An 18,845-nucleotide genomic window follows, 5' to 3' on the forward strand; every position below is an offset into this window, starting at 1 on the left:
GGTAGATACTTGACACATGCTTACTGAAGGAACAAAGGTATTTGGAATAAAATCAACTTTTTATGAACCAAAGACTGACATGGTAGCATGTAATAAAGATTCAGGTGGAGTCCTGACTTCATGTCTAAACCAGTCTTCTCCAGACTGGAGCTCCTTCTAGTCTGGAAGGATCTCAGACCAACTCCCCAGACTCTCACACACTGCATCCATTGAGTCTGAACAAGTTCCCTATAAATTAACAGAGGGGTTATGGAGTGGCTAGTATCCAATTTGGAGGCCTTCAGATATACTAAGAGTTCACTAAAAACAAAACTTTGGGGGGGCTCCTGGGTGGCTCAGTCAGTTAAGTGTCCAACTAATTTTGGCTCAGGTCACGATCTCAGGGTCGTGGGATCAAGCCCTGCATCAGGATCCACGTTCAGTGAGTGCCTGCTTGAAGATTCTCTCCCTCTTCCTCTGCCCCTCCCCCTGCTTGTTTTCTCCCTCCCTCTCTCTCTCTGTCTCTCCCCGCCTCAAATAAATAGAATAAATCTTTAAAAAAACCCAACTTTGGTTATAGCTTTCCAAATGGGGATAAAGGCATAAAAGTAGTAATAGTCGCAGCAGCAGCAGCAGCAGCAGCAGAAGTAGTAATAATAGTAGCAACAATGGCAATGGTGGTAGGAGTAGTAGTAGCAGTAAAAGCAGTAGCAGTAGTAGAAGTAGCAGTGGTGGTGGTGGTAGCAGGGGTAGTTGTAGTAGTTACTGTTGTAGCAGACATAGCAGCAGTAGAAGTGGTAGTAGAAGTAGCAGTGGTGGTGGTGGTAGCAGGGGTAGTTGTAGTAGTTACTGCTGTAGCAGACATAGCAGCAGTAGAAGTGGTAGTAGAAGTAGCAGTGGTGGTGGTGGTGGTAATAGTAGTAGCAGCAGCAACGGTAATTATGGTAGCAACGGCGTCAGTAGATATGGCGGCAGAATGACAGCTGTAGTCACCCTTTATTGAATACTTCCTATGTGCAAAACACTATTCTAGATGGAATCTAGTTTAATCCTAAAAATCTCCATGTTCAAAATGCTTAGAAGCTTCAGTTGCCCTAAAAATGATGTCTGAGCTCCTTAACTTGACTTCCAACACCCTTCGCAGCATCTAGCCCCACTCAGCTGTCTTTTAGCCACATGCCACACTAGCACTCCACCTGCGTCCTTCTTTCAGTTCCTCCGTCCACTCTATCCTGTCCACTCCCCTGCATGGTACATGGGAATAGGCACCGGTCCTTGTCATTCCCAACCCCCTAGCCCATCCCCTACCCCACAGGCTTTGCATAGAGTCAGTCCTATCAGGGGAAGTCTCCTCAGGCATGGTAGTGCTGTGTTATTGGAATTGCTCAAATAACACTTATCTCCTATGGAGTCAGAAAAGAAAGAAGCACTCAAAAAAGGATGGGGACATACTGAAAGGACACAAAAGTCAACCTGATGGAGCTCCCAACGGCAAGAGCAGGAGGAGTTGAGAGAAGAAAAATAATCATAGTAATATTGAATTCTAATCCATAGAATAAAATAAATGTCCTTGGGTCTATATTAATATAAAAAATTCAAACCCAATGAGAAGAGGAATTCACCTGTCTTGCCTACCACTCATTGTTGTGTCTCTCTAGGGTCTAACATACAACATGACACATAGTAGGTGCTTGCTGAACAAGACTTAAATGAAGGAACTGTGATATTATCACCATTCCACAAATGACTGAAAAGCAAAAATTGCCTTATGAAGTGCAGTTGGTAAGGGGCAGAATTGGGATTTGAACTCAAGGGTGTCTCTTTCAACTCTGCTTTTTTTTTTTTTTTTTTTTTTTTTTTTACTTCTGCCTTCCAAAAGTGAGGTCGAAAACTCAACTGGCTTCCTAGCTGTTATCTTGCAATGCGAGTTGGGAGCCAGGACTGACACCAAGTTTGCAAAATAGCAAAACCTTTGGCTCCTCATTGTAAGGTATATAGAACTATTATTTACATGGTAATATGCCACAATTCATCAATCTGTGAAGCTAAGCAGCGAATCTCCGTGGTTTAACAATGCAATAATGACAGATGGAGATACTGTTCTGACCTATCTCATGCCATTCAGACTTTATTTTTGAAAAGTTCATTTAGTTGGAATGTTTTGTCGATGATAAAGATAACCGATAAATTTTAAAGTACTTTATTTTAGATGAGTTTAACAATAATATTTAGCAGGAGCTCTAATGCTTCATACCTTGTTGTTTGGAGGCACCCTTACTCCAAATGCTCTTGTACCTCTTTGACCACCTGATTGAGCAGCTCCATCCCTGGCTTTCAATTGTCGGCTTATAAGTTTGGTATGTGTGTGCTAGTGAATTCTTTGGGATTTGTGTCAGTATTGCATATTACACACCAAGCATAATGATTAAAGAGTTACTGAGATGTCCTACGACGTATCCCTGTTTCCTGACTGCTTGAAGTAGCATTCAAGCATGTGGAGTGACGTGCTCTCCTAGGTTCTGTTGCATTAAAAACTGTTTTTAGAAAAATGAGGACAGAGATTTGATTCCTAGTTTCAGGCTCCCCAGACTGGCAAAAGCTGGAATTGCTTCAAAGTCACCAATTTCTTTGATGGCCACTCACCAGAACTCTCTGCTGGGTAAAGAGAAGTCCCCAGAGGAGATGGGAGTGGGCTCCTAAACCGTGTCGGGGGCTGCTTTGGGTGGTTTGAAAATATCCATGACCAAACAAGCAAGGTCCCCACTCTCCTGGGGCCAAAGTCTTCATGAGAAGTTGGTGACTGGAATGCAACTCTGATTGGGAAGCAGAGATTTAAAAAATGTAGGGATGGATTTTTGTGGAGAAGTGGTTGATTCCAATATACAATGGAATATTATTCAGCCATAAAAAGAATGAAATCTTGCCATTTGCAAAGACGTGGATGGAGCTAGAGAGTATAATGCTAAGTGAAATAAGTCAGTCAGAGAAAGACAAATACCATATGATTTCACTCATAGGTGGAATTTGAGAAACAAAACAAACCAACAAAAGGGAAAAAAGAGAGAGAGAGATACAAAGCAACAAATAGACTCAACTATAGAGAACAAACTGATGGCTACCAGAGGGGAGTAGGTGAGGGAGAATTAGGTAGGTGTTGGGGATTCAGAAGTGCCCTTGCGGTGATGAGTACCAGGTAATGTATGGAATTGTTGAATCATTGTATTGTACTCCTGAAACTAATATGACGCTGTATGCTAACTATACTGGAACTTAATTTAAAAAAAAGAAGTGGTGGATTCCAGAGTTGGAGCAGGGAAAATGCCAGATAAACCTGAGACTTGGGGGCTAGAAAATAGGAAAGTGTTTGAAAAAGAAGGGAAGGAACAAAAGACAATTTGAATGAGCTCCTATTGGCCAAAATTGGAATAATTTGGAATTAATGGATAATCTCATCAATAAATAATGGATTCTAATCCATAAATTAGAAGTAATATATTCTAATCCACAGAAAAAAAAATAAATATTCATGAGTCTATAGTGATGTAGATAGATGATAGATAGATAGATAGATAGATAGATGTTTGATAAATAGGTAGATAGATAAATGACAGAGAAGGAGCAACTCTTCCTTACATAAGAATTCAAGTTAATAAATATGGAAGGAATAAGGGAACTACAAAATCACCAATAGACAAATATGATCGTAATAATCATTGCAAGCAAGATTCTTTGATGGATACAAAAATCACTGGGCTAAGCCTGAGAAGAAACAGGATATTTTCAGTCTCAACTTATTTCCCCAAAGAGATTGATCAGTTAGAAAGAGAAAAATAGTAACTTTGCAGTGGAGAAACTCTGCAACGACCTTAACAAAGTGTTTAAGGAAACATCACCAAGGTGATCTACCGGCTGGCATACCCCGATACGATGCACAAAGGAGGATGCAGCATCATTTCCATGGGAGCCCTGCCAAAAATGCACCACCGCACTATAATCAATAATGAGACAACATCAGACAAATCCAAACTTTGAGACATTCTACAACGTGACCAGCACCGTCAAAACGGTCAAGGCCACGAAAAACACGGAAAGACTGAGAAAACATCAGAAAAACATTTCTGGTGATCTGCTCTCCGAAAAACAAAAAGGGAAGAGTTGGATAAAGAGATGTTTAATCTTAAACTCTGGCAGAAGTTGGGTATCACCTGGAAAGCTTGAGAGTCCAGTAAAATGTATCTCTGAGGTTTCTATAGGGACAAAATGAAGTATCAGAGAAAAAGCATCTGAATTTGGCCAGTGTAGATAGACAGTTAAAATAGTGCAAACCCAAACACCTTATTTGTCTCAATAGCAGGTTGGAAAAATAACCTTTATTTGAAAAATGTCCCAAATTCTCATTTTTCCTGTCAGGTAGCCTATTTTGTACAGAGTGCTATTTTAAGTCCTACGGAAAATAATAAAGACATAGAAAATACAACTCTTGACCTTAGAACTTATTCGGGATAAGTAGGATATTACAAGAGAAATATACAAATCAGGGGCGCCTGGGTGGCTCAGTGTGCTGAGCGTCTGCCTTCGGCTCAGGTCATGATCCCGGGGTCCTGGGATTGACCCCCACATCCGGATCCCTGCTCAGCAGGGAGTCTGCTTCTCTCTCTCTTTCCCTCCCTCTGCCCCTCCCCACTGCTCATTCTCTCTCAAGTAAATAAATAAAATCTTAAAAAAAGAGAGAGAAATATACAAATCAAAGATTAAAAACATGCCTGTATTGAATGGATAAAGAAAATGTGGTGTATACATAAATGGAATATTATTCAGGCTTTAAAAAAGAAGGAAATTCTGCTGTTTGTGACAGCATGGATGGGTCTGGAGGACATTAGGCTAAGTGAGATAAGCCAGATGCAGAAAGACAAAAGTAGATGATCTCAATAATAATTAGAATCTAAAATAGTCAAACTGATAAAATAACAAGTAGAATGGTAACGGCCAGGAGCTGGGAAGAAAGAAATAGGGGGAGGTGGTGGTCAAAGGATATAAAGTTTCAGTTACGCAGGAGGAGTAAGTTCTAGTGATCCACGATACAGCATGGTGCCTACAGCTAATAATACTGTACTACATACTTAAACTTTGCTAAGAGGACGAATGATCTTATGTTAAGTGTTCTCACCACAAAATGATGATGACGATGATGATAATTAATAATAGTAATAATAGATGGGAGGAAACTTTGGGAGGTGATGCATGTATTTGTAGCCTTGATGGTGATGATGATTTCACAGATGTATACCTACCCCCAAACACGAGTTATATACATTAAAGATGTATAGCTTTTTACATGTCAATCGCACCTCAGTAAAGTGGTTTTTAAGATAAAGAAATAAAAATCGACTTAAAAAACCAGGCCCATAGATATTACACATATTCTGAGATATAACCTTGTGCAAAGAAAAGGGACAGCCTATTAAAGGTGAGTGGGACAGACAGGATCGGTCCAGGAAGAGGAACTTGAAAGCTGTGGTTGAATGGTTGAATTACAGCTGTGAAAAGAATATTCCCAGATGCAGACAGCCTGCCTTTCCTGCTAAAGACAGAACACTTGAATCATTAGGAGATAGGGGTATGGTAGAGGTTAGAGGCAAACTTTGAGGTTTTTTTTTTTTTTTTTTGGTTGAAGAGGGCAGCACAGGCCACTGGGCCCAAGGTTATGAGAGTAATTGGTGTCATGAAGATAAACATCTTTGAAGTATTTGTTCAGATAATCAGGGTTGATTCAAGAGCATCGTGAGGCCTAGAGATTCTGAGAAGCAGGAAAGGAGTTCGGTTAGAGCCCAAAGGATTACGAAAGCTATGATTAAGGGTGCAGAACGCTGCTGAAGACCAGACTAGGCGGGATGTCACAGAGAAGGGGCTGGTCAGCATAAGCAGAGAAGCTCAGAGGCCCAAATGCTCAGAAGAGGGTTGAGGCCTTTGGACTTTTGCTAAAGAATGTCTTTGGTGGTTTAATAAAAGTAGTTCCTCCAAGGTAAAGACCAGAGAGCTAGAGCTACCCAACTGAAATTTATTGAGGGAAGGAACCATGCTCGAATATATCTTTGTATTTCCCCAAAATACCTAACCGAGAATATCATCTTCGAATTTTGACAATGGAGTTCTATATTTCCCTGCCAAGAGTTTTAACCCAAACCAGATTGCAAGCAATCCAGAAAAAGACATGTATGTGAAAATAGGAGTAATTTGCATCAAAGATGTGTTTAAGGAATGAATTTTATAGTAAGAAGGAAAAAAATGGAGGGCTGGCATAGATTGAGGGATTGAATAAAAATGAAGGTCAAGAGATATTGTCATAGCATTTGACATCAGTCAACATGGTCAGTCTTAATATGTGTTAATTTTCTGTTCTTAAGAAACTGTTTGATGGTTTTGATTATAATATCTTTCCATGTCCCTAAAAGTATAAATGTCAGAAAAAAATGGAGATAAAAACAATTTATATAAATAATGTGTGACCTCACCACACATGTTGGGGTTTTCCCTAACTCTTGTGCATTTTTCTCAGTTAAGATTGTATCACGCATACGATTTTGCATTCTGCTCTTTTCCCTTAACTTTATATCATAAGCATTTCCCCCAAGTTAACAAAAATTTTCATAAATAAATTTCCCAACTGTGTGAATGTACTAACATGCATTTAACTGTTCCTCAAGGATTAGCTCTTTCAATTAATTCCAAGTTTTACTGTAACAAATGCTGAGGTGAACATTTTTGAAAAATGTTCAGTTGCTTTCTAGGAGTGTTTATTTCAGCCATACAGATGTTGTTTCATATGGTATCATTTATTTTTATTTATTTTTTTAAATTTCTAATTTAAATTCAATTAGTCAAGGTATAGTATATCATTAGTTTTTTATATAATGTTCAATAATTCATTAGTTGAATGTAACACCCAGTGCTCATCATATCATGTGCCCTCTTTAATTCCCATCACCCAGATAACCCATTGCCCCACCCTCAGTTTGTTTCCCGGAGTCAAGAGTCTTTATGGTTTGTCTCCGGTCTCATTTAAATGGGTATGAATTTTCTCTTTGTAATGATTTTTTTTTAATTTTTTATTTTTTTTAAAGATTTTATTTATTTATTTGACAGAGATAGAGACAGCCAGCGAGAGAGGGAACACAAGCAGGGAGAGTGGGAGAGGAAGAAGCAGGCTCATAGCGGAGGAGCCTGATGTGGGGCTCGATCCCATAACGCCGGGATCACGCCCTGAGCCGAAGGCAGACGGTTAACCGCCGTGCCACCCAGGCACCCCTTTGTAATGATCTTTTACTCATTTATTCAGAAAACCTTTACTGTGTGTCTAATATGGGTGGAAATTGTCGCATGTGCTGGCTATGCCAGTCAGCACAAGCATCAAAGTCCCTACCTTCATGGGGCTCAAGCTTTAGTAAGCCGAGATAAGCCATCGACAATGTCAGTAAGTAACAAGTATATTGTGAAGAGCCATGTACAAAGATTAGGCAAGTGTCTAAGTGTTGGCTCGGAGGCTTCCCCTGCATGGTGGTCTTTGAGTAAAGGCCTGATCAAAGGTGGGCAGGAGGCAAAGATAAGTGCAAAGAGTTTTCCAGACAGGGGGTTATTAATGAAGCTGGACATTCTTTTCCATATTAATCATATTGGGCTCATTTCATAATGGGGCATGTGGCTGAGGGCTGTCCTCACTGCTCAGCTCTTTCTGTTGACATCAGGCACCTCTAATAACCCCATCTATTTCCATGTGCTCATCTCTAAAAATGGGATCATAATGTCTGCTTCACTTCTCCACCAGGTTGTAGTGAAACACGGTTGAGGGATCAGGGAAGAAAGCCACACTTAGGAAGCTACAGACCAGATGTTAGGTTGGCTTCTTCGCAGTTTGTAGCGGAACACTGATCCAAAGTGGCACTTTGCGGAGACTTCTAACCTCCCCGCCGTCCACCTAGACCATCAAACAGGTCCCTGACTGAGTGCGTGGCCCCCAGCCTCCCTCATTCCAGGGCAGGCAGAACAGTTCATGTTTCAAAAACAGTTTGGGAGGAGAATCCTCCCAAAAGTCACTGTATTCATAGAAGCTCCCCCATCTTCCCTCCTTCGTCTGCTCACGCTTGGCACATGACTGTTTTCCTTCTTGCCCTCACAGCTCCCCCAAGCCTGCTCTGGCTGGGCAGGGCATAGAGCGGCATCACCCTCCAGGGCAAAGGAACCTACAGCAGCCTTTAAAGGAAGTTACCTTCGGTCGTTCCCACCCAGAGCCACTCCACAGCCACACTGAATGAAACCTCCTTGGAGGGAAGTGATGAGCGTCTATGGTCAGAGGAAACCTAGTTCCTCCTGACCTCCCACTGCCCCCAGCCTTACAAGTTTGGGGCAGGCAAATAGAGAAGCCTGCTGTTAACTGAAATATCCACTGTGTTTAAGATAGTTAATGAGTCCTCTGTTATCTCCCTGTCTGCCAGTGGGCCATATATGCCTCGTCCCTTACCTAACCTGCTTCCAAAGTTGAATGCCAACTACTTTTTACAGGACAATCTGCCCAAACATCCTTCTGGTGCCTCAAGTCCAAATTCCCAAGACAGAGTTAACACCCTCCATCCTAAATGTCACCCCTTTGTCATTATTTCCCATTTCCTTGTTCTCAGTATGTCTGGTGTCTCCCTCTCTTGCCCACACCTCAGTGAGCCATGATTCTCTGCTCCAGTGCCTCCTTCTCTGTGACCTCCTCAGTCCCCAGGGCCTGCCCCAGACCCAGAAACACCTAGACCTTCCACCTGTCGGCTCTTGTACCTCCAATCCACGTTGTACCCACTGCAGAGTGGTCTTCCTGAAACTTGAGTTGGGTTGTGGCACTTCCTGCTCCAAAACTGTTACAGGACCTCCCTGCTGCCCCATGGTGTCCAACGCGTGTGGTCCTGGGACGTCTAAATCAAAATTCGCACTGACTGATGGAAATGAAGGTTCCTAGGCCTACTGGCCGAGCCTGACTCTCTAGGATCACAGTGATGATGAAGAGCCAACCTTCTGCCAATGAAGTACAAGCTTCTTAGCTGGTTTTAAGGTCCTCCACGGTGTCCCCTGATGGGCTTCACGTCTCCTTTCTGGCCCCTTTACTCTGAGTCCTCACCTCTACCCCGAACTATGCTCTTCTACCAACATCCGCCCGTCATACTGCATGCGGGACTTTGTCCATGTTGGTCTCAGCCTAGAGTGCCCTTTTCTCTTTTTCTATGATATTGAAACCTTGTGACTTCAAGGTTCAGGTCAAATGCCATCTTTATGATGTTCTCTAGTTCCTTTAATTGCCCTTCTCCTTTTCCACTTTGTCATAATCATATTTCATTCTGCTTTGTGTTTCCTCCTGTGCGTAAATGGTGTGTGCACAGCCCAGGCCCATAACGTGGTAGGCTCCATGTAGTGGTTATCCTTATGTCTTCCTTGATGCCTCGTGCTGTGCCTCTTAAAAGTACCCTATCTGAAATAAACCACAGAGTCTCAGAAGGAAATCATGCTTTCTCGAGACTCAGGATGTAATTCCAGCTTGAAATGGGTACAAGAGAAATGTCGTGTCCTTGCTGCCAGTTTCAGGACTCCGGTTTAGCAAGCTCTGCCTTCCCAGAAGAGGGAGGGAACCTGCAGCAGAATGTCTTACTGAGAGAGGATGGGTGCTCTCGACAGTTCACACAACCACTCTGGGGAGAGGACTTGAAAAACACAGTAGAATGTTTACTGCCACGTGGAAAGAACAGCCCAAGACACCATTAAAGAGGGAATGAATGGTGTGGTGGGTGAGTGGGGCTTACAGTACCTGGAAATCACACAACGTAGGCACCTGCTTATATTTCTGTAAGAGACCTGGTCTCACAGTGGTGTTTGCAGCCCCTGGAAAATTAAGTGCGTCCTGTGGTTATACTTTTGCACATAGAGAGATCTGCAACTGGACAAAGGGAAAAGTGAACGGAAATCTCTCTCAGGCAGGAAGAACTGTGAGGCCAGGGGTGAGGGCTGAATGGACCTCAGCAGAGTTCTTGGAGTCTCATCACAAAATACTAGGGAGACAAGTGGCTACAAAACCCGTGGTGAGGAGCGTGCTAAAATTCCTGAGATCTATGCATGATAATTCCATATTTCAAGAATAGACTTTTTTTCTGAAAATTATTTGATAGGTTAATGCAAAAATAGCACCTACCAAATATACACTCTTCTAAGGGGTGTGTTACCATGGGAATCAAAATAAACATATCCTGGAACTTCATTTTACTGATGGACCCTAAACTTGATTTTCAAAAGGAAGAAACACTGGAAGCATCGGGAAGTTTCCATGAAAAAAAAAAAAAAGAGTATCAATTTTAAATTTATAAAGATGATGGCAAAAAAGAATGTATTGCGGGGACTTTTGTTACAAATGGGACAGAAGGAGTCAGTAAACCGTACAAGTTTACCCGAACAAGGTGCAGCGTATTCATTTATAAAATAAAAAGTTCATATAAATCACAGACTCACAAAATACAGCGTGTTAAGCCTCCCAGAAGTTCTGTGTATCACCCAGGATGAACACATCCGAGTACAACCTGTAAGCATCCATTTATGAACTGTGACCATGTTGTCAGGGACGTTAGTGGCACGTTGATTGTTCAGGATGAAGGCCCAGTACATCTGCCAAGGAAGCTTCCTTACAATGTTCACGGCAGAGCCCCTCCGAGGCCTTATCTTGATAGAAGTTGGTTCCTTTTTACCCTTGACAGATGATAACAAATAAGAACAGGGATCAAATTCAGTGAGCAGAAAAGGGCAAGTCCATGGGATTATTCAAAATGTACTGCCTACTGGCTTTGAATAATACTTCGCAAAGAGTTGAAGAAAAAAAACCCACAACATTTGAAGGAAAGGGGGAATTTTTGAAGGGAGTTTCAAAAGCAAAATTCCGGTGTAAACTGGATGAAGGACTCGGGTTAGTTCACTAACGCAGGTTAGTTAGTTCTGTGAGCAGGGTGCCCGAGGCGTGGGAGGAGAGAAGGGCTGAGCACGCACTCACCAGGCTGACGGGGAGGAGTGCTCACATCTCACCAGAGGCCTCAGGCATTTCTGAGCAGAATCAGCCTCTTCAAGCCCCCTGCGGTTCCTAGGCCTTTCAAGAACGCCCAGATATTTTGTGCAACTGTACCCGTCAGTTGAACGCCACCAACATGACTTATGTCCATCCCTGTGGGTCTGTGAGTCCCTTCACGAGTCTTACTACGCTGCTCATACATATCCTTTCAAAACTTTGAGGGTTGGAGGTGAAATGGCTAGGCAGAGTCCAAACGTGTATCTTACCAAGCACCTGGGCCTGACCGCAGTGGGTGCTCAGAGGGAAACCGAACAAGCATCCTGGTGGTGCCTCCAGTGATTCCTTTATTCACTCATTCAGCTGTATCAGTAAGGTGTAAGTGGAAGCAGAAACTCCCTCTGGGGACAGGAGGACAGGGTGGAAGGGAAGTGGCCTGGGCAGTCACATATCCTGCCTCGTCTTCTCTGCAGGGGAGAGGGGTGGGAGTGAGGGACAAGTGGGGCAAAATCATGCAGCACTCTGCACTGTGAGGAGTAAGTTAGCAAGAAAAATGCAGGGGGCAAAAGCCAAGCGTGCAGGACTACCAAAACGTAAGAAAGGCCAAGTCTGTGTGGCTTTGTTTCCTCAGGACCACCCTGAGAAGAGAAAGGAAGCAAGTGGAGGTGGCAGAGGTGATAGTCTTGGGTAGGCACTGGCAGAATGGCTGGGTGCAAAGTCAGAGGCCAGGGGATTGCAGACATCAGCAAGACATGTGGTCGAGGGCAGTCTTCACTGCCCAGTTCCTTCTGTTGACATTGGCACCTCTAAAAACTCCTTGATCTCAAGTGTTCCTCCCTAAAGTGGAGTCATAATGCCTGCTTTACTTCTCCATTGGATTATAGTGAAAAATGATTGAGGAAACTATCTTCAAATATGTCACAAGCCTCTCTGAAGTATCAGAAATGAGGCCTGGCATTGTCAGCAGGCTGACACTGGTGGACGAGTCTAGTGGGAAAATTCCAAGCTGCACCCATGAGCTTGAAAGGGCAGAAGTTCTAATCTGCAATCAGAACACGTCTCGGGAGTGGGATGGACTTCCAAACCAGATGGGGCAGGCCTGCAGTTGCCCTCTGTGCTCCCCCCAAATATCCAGACTTGAAGGAGTGTGTGGCTTTGTGGGCACGGGCCATGCTACGTTGCCTTAGGGGAACACCCACTCCCCCCCAGGCAGACAGAGAAGGCCCTTGGAGGGCCAGCCCTTTATTCTTGCTCAAGATCCAAAGCAGGGATCCCACATCAAACTTCAAAAGGTGTCCATTTCGAGCTCATGGTGGCTTCGCAGGATAGGTGGAGAATGTATCAAAACCACTGCCCAAATCAAATTGCCACGTGACTTAGCCTGGGTAGCCCTCTCACACTTCTGAAACAGGACATCAGCTGCCTTTATTAATGCCTTGGAAAATTAAAAAGAAAATTTGTTCAGATTTTTTAAGCCAAACATATGTGGAGGAATGTTGAGAAAAGGATTTTTTGAGTTTCCTAATATCCAAGCTAAAATAAACTTAGTTACTCTCTTGCTAAAAATCACTTAATGTGTGCAAAGCCCTTAAACTCTTGTGTGACAGAGGCCGTTGTAGCATATGGAGTATGGAGCAAAGGAGGAACCAACGATTTCTCACTCTAGAACACCCTCTGCGAATCCTCCCCAAATAGCCAGAGGGGTGATTCTCCTCTCCCACCCACTCCCCCTTCACCGGCTCCAGGTACCAAAGCTCCCTCCAGTTCCTACACCAGACCTTGGGTTCCCTAGCCTGTCGGTCCTTGTCCACAGTGCCCCTGTCTGCAGTGCACCTCCACCCTGCCCCGCCTGGGAAACCCCAGCTCTCCCATCAAAGCTCTCTTCTAATATCACTTCTTACATTAGATCTCTCTGCAGCTTTGGCTGAGGCCTTTCTAGTAGGCTTTGCTTCTTAGCTTCTTTTCCTGCCCTATCCTGTTTCCTTCTCCTGACTCCACAGGTATTTAGCCTGTAGGTATTTACTCCCTGATTCTTGAAAGTCCCACAGGCTAACCTTCATCTTCAGGTCTGCTGCTGTTTCACCAGTTAAGGACTCCTTAATCTTTAACTGAAGATCCCATTGTATTCTTGTCCCCTTAAAGCATCCCCTTAAAGGCAAGACACATTCATTTTTAGAGCTCATTGCTACAAGGCACCCAGGATATTGAGATGCTATGGTTCAAAGATGAGAAAGAGATAATTCTGTGTTTCCAAATGCTAAGGGATCAAAGGGACAGTGACCCCAAAGGAACTAAGGCACTTACCTAGATCAGCCTGGATGTTGAGATGTCATTTCAAATGTCCCCTATCTAGTCTCCCATAAACCTTTTCCTCCTCCAGACTTCTCCATCCGCCCCTGTCTCGAACTCCTTGTCTCTCTCCTGGGTTCTCCTAGGACTCCTGGCCATTTTTCTCTCTCCTACCTTACCCATGCTACTTCCAGGCAATTCTTCCTTCAATGCAGTTCTTACCTCATAACGGGAACATGATTCACGGTGATGTAAAGCCTAAAGAATCAGTATGTGGTTTTATCTGTATCATTTCTCTGTGCTATGTGACCAGGAATGTACTAGATGCTGCTTTGTTGGCCTGGATTCTGAGAGTAGTGATAACCAGCCAGTCAGGTGAATAACTCATGTAAACAAGAAGTAGTCCTACAGGGTTGTAAGCCCCTGAGATTTCGGGGACTTGGTACCAGAGCATAATCTAACCTTTCCTGAAGATACACTCTACCACCCAAAATGCCCTTGAGTCTCAGAAGTAGTACTTCATTTAAAAATAATGTTGTGGGGGCGCCTGGGTGGCACAGCGGTTAAGCGTCTGCCTTCGGCTCAGGGCATGATCCCGGCGTTGTGGGACCGAGCCCCACATCAGGCTCCTCCGCTGGGAGCCTGCTTCTTCCTCTCCCAGTCCCCCTGCTTGTGTTCCCTCTCTCGCTGGCTGTCTCTAGCTCTGTCAAATAAATAAATAAAATCTTTAAAAAAAAATAATGTTGTGCTGTTTCACAATATTCAGCTGAAAAGACAGTTGAACTCTAGGATAGCCCAGCATTATGAAGGGCTACAAACGGGTGGAATTAGATAACCCTATTTGGTTTTCATCTACTGCTTCAATTTTCAGAAAATACCCAGAGTTATTGCATTTGCATTTTTGTTGACTTGGTGAAGGGAGTTGGCAGTTATCAAGTGGTCCCTTGTTAAAAACTACGTCATTACTTAATGTAGAGAGCGTAACAAGTCAGAGAGAAAAGAAATGTTACAGGGAGACTTCTTGGAATACTGGCAAGAAGAAGAGACAAAAAGGGAACAGTTGTTTATAAACAAAGGGAAAGGAGACGACGTTGCCTTAGCGTCTTTGACTTTGTGACTTTTTATTACATAATTGATTAAAATGACCAGTCCAATTTCCTGTAAGCCTGAAAGTGGGTTATACTCTGCCTAGGGAAAAGCCACACATACGAGCTCTGTGGCCTAAAAGAGTTCACAAACTAGTCCTGAACAGCCTGTGTTCTGGAAATGCTCATGATGGAACTCTGCAAAGTTCTATCATTGAAGAAACTCAGAGCACTTTGCAAATTAAATTAGGAAAGTGTATGCAACTCTGTATGAAAATAAATCATGTTTACATACCATATTGGTATTAGAATTTATCACTTTACAAAGAAAGATCAATACAATACCTTTAAACTGGGTGTTCAGTGAAAGCACTTACCATACAATTTCATTTCCAGAGTAGTCCATCCCAGCTCCTCTCCTGTATAAGTTGCTTATAAGGTTAGATTTTTTTTTTTTTCCAAAGGATTAAATACTCGAGAGTAGTGGCTGAGAAGCAGTACCTTTTCCCTCCAGCTTCCTCAAAGTGAATATAGCTTCATGAAGAAGAATGAAGACCAGTGGTTAGGTCAGTGACTTAAAAAAAAAAAAAGCAAAAAACAAAAAACACAGCTTTTCTTACTCGGAATTTACTATAACAAAAAAGGCCACTGGACTGTCATTAATGGTTTTAAGTTAAAGCAGACATAAAAAACCAATTTATTTAGGGTTGGAAGAAGGTTCAGTGGTTGCCTGCTGCCAACCTCCACTTGACAGACTGGGTCAGGAAGACTGTATCTTACCAAGTTGTCCTAACCAGTGAGTGCCCAACTGGGATGGAAATGCCACCTCCAGGCTAGCAGGCCTGCACTCAGAGGCTGATTCTGAAATATCAATGCAACAAACATTCTTCCTAGTCTCCTGTAGACTAGGAGAAAGAACTGTTGGTGCGAATGTGTCCTTGGGCAAACCATTTGGACCTCAGTGGTCCTCTTTCCTTATCTGTACAATGCGGCTGAATATTGCCTGCCCTGCCCACTAGGCAGATTTGGTTGGGGGATCAAACAAGATAAAGTCTATGAAACTTCCTTAAATGCTGAAGCACACCATAAATACTAATAGTCCCCATTTGTTGAATACTTGGGACATGCCAAGCATTGTGCTAAGGCATCATTTCATTATCCAACACACATTATCACAGGCAAGAAAGCCTTTACCTTCTTTGTATATATGAAGGTAAGACTTGAGTTTAATAGTTCACCCAAGACCTCACGGATTTGAACCAGATCTAGCTGACCCTCATACTTGAGTATCTAATTATCAATAGTATCATACAATAATCATGCTATAATATTATGTAGTGTAATACAATAATACTGTATTATACTACTATAGTCTATTGAATAGTATAGCACATATATAGTGCATATTACTCTATTACTTAGCATGTTGTATATTACTATACTAGTATATGGTATACTATTATATATTACCATTAGTACTACATATAATACATATAATATTGCTAATATAATGTGTAGTATTGTTACTTATATAATAATACAATAATAGTATAATAATACTGCATTTCAAGATGCTTGGTTAATGGTAATACTTAACATTGCATACACATATCGCCAAGGAGGAGATATTTATCCTTTATGATTCTACATCATAACAACAAAACATTTTTAGTATTCTGGTTTTTACACGTAATTATAAATGATTGCCCTTTAAACTTTTTCAAGCATAGAGTTGCATTATTTTTAACAAACTGTAGTACCACCTCCTATGAAAAATGAATCAGGAAGAAAAGAGCTTTATTGAGCACAAAATTTCAGGGCACCTGGGTGGCTCAGTTGGTGAAGCTTCTGCCTTCCGCTCAGGTCAGGATCCCAGGCTCCTGGGATCCAGCCCCAAGCTCAACAGGGAGTCTGCTTCTCCCACTCCCTCCGCCCCTCCCCTCACTTGTGCTCTCTCTCACTCACTCTCGCAATTAAATAAATAAATAATCTTAAAAAAAAAAAAAAACCCCAAGATTTCAATTATTTATTTTTTTGGTCTAATATGTGTTTTTAAAAATATTTTTCCTGGGGCATCTGGGTGGCCTAGTTGGTTAAGTGTGTACCTTTGGCTCAGGTCATGAACCCCGGGGTCCTGAGACATGATCTGGGGTCCTGGGATTGAACCCCACATGGGGCTCCCTGCTCAGTGGGGAGCTTGCTTCTCCCTCTCCTTCTGTTCCCCCCCCTGCTCATGCTATCTCTCACATGTGCTCTCTCTCTCTCAAATAAATAAAATAATATAAAATGTTTTTCTTGCATATCAATTTTATTTTATTTTATTTTTTTAAAGATTTTATTTATTTATTCGACAGAGATAGAGACAGCCAGCGAGAGAGGGAACACAAGCAGGGGGAGTGGGAGAGGAAGAATCAGGCTCCTAGAGGAGGAGCCTGATGTGGGGCTCAATCCCATAACGCCGGGATCACGCCGAAGGCAGACACTTAACGACTGCGCCACCCAGGCGCCCCATTGCATATGAATTTTAAAAAAGATTAACTTGTTAACATATTGAATTTAAGTAAATGTAGCCTGTCTTACAGTCTTTTTATAGTCATATAAATTGAAAATTGCAATGCTCCGTTCAGATTGGGCTCCATGTACAACTTCTGGACAACTCACTGAAGTAACCGCCTCACAGAATGTAAAGACCAGCTTCTGTTTGGGACAGACACTCAATTAACTGATTTCCTATTTGTTTTCACTTTTTAACAAGTTGTGACATTTTGAAGATAAATGTCCGGTCTTTTACCGTTACTGAAGAACCCTTTGGTTTACTCAAGGGTATGTATTGGGGGGAGGGACACGGAATGCTCGACTTTAAAAACTTTTGTCATTTTTGTTGCAACTATGACTAAGATGTAAGTCTTTGGTGAGTAACTGGCAACTCCTACCTCTTTACTCCCTCCCCTTCACCAGGGGTAATGAGGACATCAAGAGTTTTAGTGTTTAAAATATATTATTCTTTGTATTCACCTCATCGTTAAAAAAAACAAAAATCACTTCGGGCAGATCAATATGACAAATGAGTAAACCAGAAGATGGCGTTGAAGATTAGGAATCACATTTTAAAGCAAGGTAGATGTGAAGTCTCAGAAGGTTTCATACCGACTGTTGTTTTGCACTTCTAAAAGCAGATGAGTGAAGAAAATGTTGAAACTAAGTAAACCCGGTGCAGAATACACGTGGAGGAAAGTGCAAAAACTCGTTTGCCATTTTTGTTCTTAGCAATTTCTTTCTTTCTGTTGAGAACACTTTGGGAAAAAGTAATCCCCTGTTAAAATGTAATCAGCATGAAAGCAGTGACCTTTGCTGGCTCACTTAAGTACCCCAAGTGCCCACAACAGTTTCTGACATGTGGCAGGTGCTCAAAAATATTTGTTGAATGAATGAATCTGTGAAAGAAAAAGGAAGGAAGAAAAACAGGTTGTGACTAGACTTTTCTTTGAACAAAACTGTGTTGTTTATTATATAGACTCTGATAATGGAAAACTTGCTTGGGTGAATAAAAAGATGGCATCCTGTTAATTTCTGAGAAAGTCCGTTAGTTTTAGGAAAAGCCTACCTAATCTGTGCCTCACTACCTGTTTTGCTCTAGCCTAAATTTAGTTTTTTCTTTGGATAGGAGACATTGACCCAACATGTAAGTTTAAAAGAGAAAAACTGAGAAGTAAGTGAAATCAAAAGCTTTTCAAAAGTTGCAAGTTGACCTAGGGTGGTGGTGGTCTAAAATCATATAGAAACCGGTGATCTGACGGTTTACCTGAAATTGCTAAGTACATAAACATGCTGGAAGCATCCAAGATGCTCTGGTGAAAGCTTAGGGGGCAGATGCACAGGGAGTTAATATTAAGGACATCTTGGAAAATTAAGTAAAATCGCAGGTCCTTTGAAATATCATTCTTATTCTGGACATTTATATTCCACTAGAAAATTGTTTTCTACCAGACTGATGCTAAAACGACGTCATTTTAAGGTGAACTGAAGTCCAGTAGCAATAAAGCATTCGGATACTTTGAGACCCCTCCCCCAACTCTTTCATGTTGCCAAAATTGAAACTTTGGGGGCCGTGCATTGTCTTTCTGAGTAACCTCAATTCACCAGTTTAATAAATGCAAAAGTCTACGCATTTCAAACATATGGACAGACAGTATTTGAGCCACAGTTTATACCTCAAAGTATCTGAGCCATGCTTTTTCTTCTTTTTATTTTTAATGAGTAGGATGTTCTCTAAATACCTAGGAGGGCAGGGCTTTCAGCAATAGCTGCGATTCCAAGGGTGCCCACCACCCACCCACAATTCTACGATGCGGACAATTCCTCCGTTTTTGGTTACATGCTCTTCAAGTGAAGTCCCCTTCACTCCAGATTCCCCCCCC

At 42.2% G+C, this 18,845-nt stretch overlaps 1 long non-coding RNA gene across 2 annotated transcripts in view; it reads right to left on the bottom strand.

The window, feature by feature from the left end:
• Positions 1-10,364: 10,364 nt before the first annotated feature.
• Positions 10,365-18,845, bottom strand: part of LOC103664983 — a 10,292-nt gene continuing 1,811 nt past the window's right edge. For both annotated transcript variants that reach the window (XR_569197.2, XR_569198.2), the window contains exons 2-3: positions 14,805-14,961; positions 10,365-10,743 (exon numbers count right to left, since the gene is read on the bottom strand). This is a non-coding gene — a long non-coding RNA (uncharacterized LOC103664983). The remainder of the gene's footprint in view (positions 10,744-14,804; positions 14,962-18,845) is intronic.

This window comes from Ursus maritimus, unplaced genomic scaffold (assembly GCF_017311325.1).
Source record: "Ursus maritimus isolate PB19 unplaced genomic scaffold, ASM1731132v1 scaffold_30, whole genome shotgun sequence".
Lineage (NCBI taxonomy): Eukaryota > Metazoa > Chordata > Mammalia > Carnivora > Ursidae > Ursus > Ursus maritimus.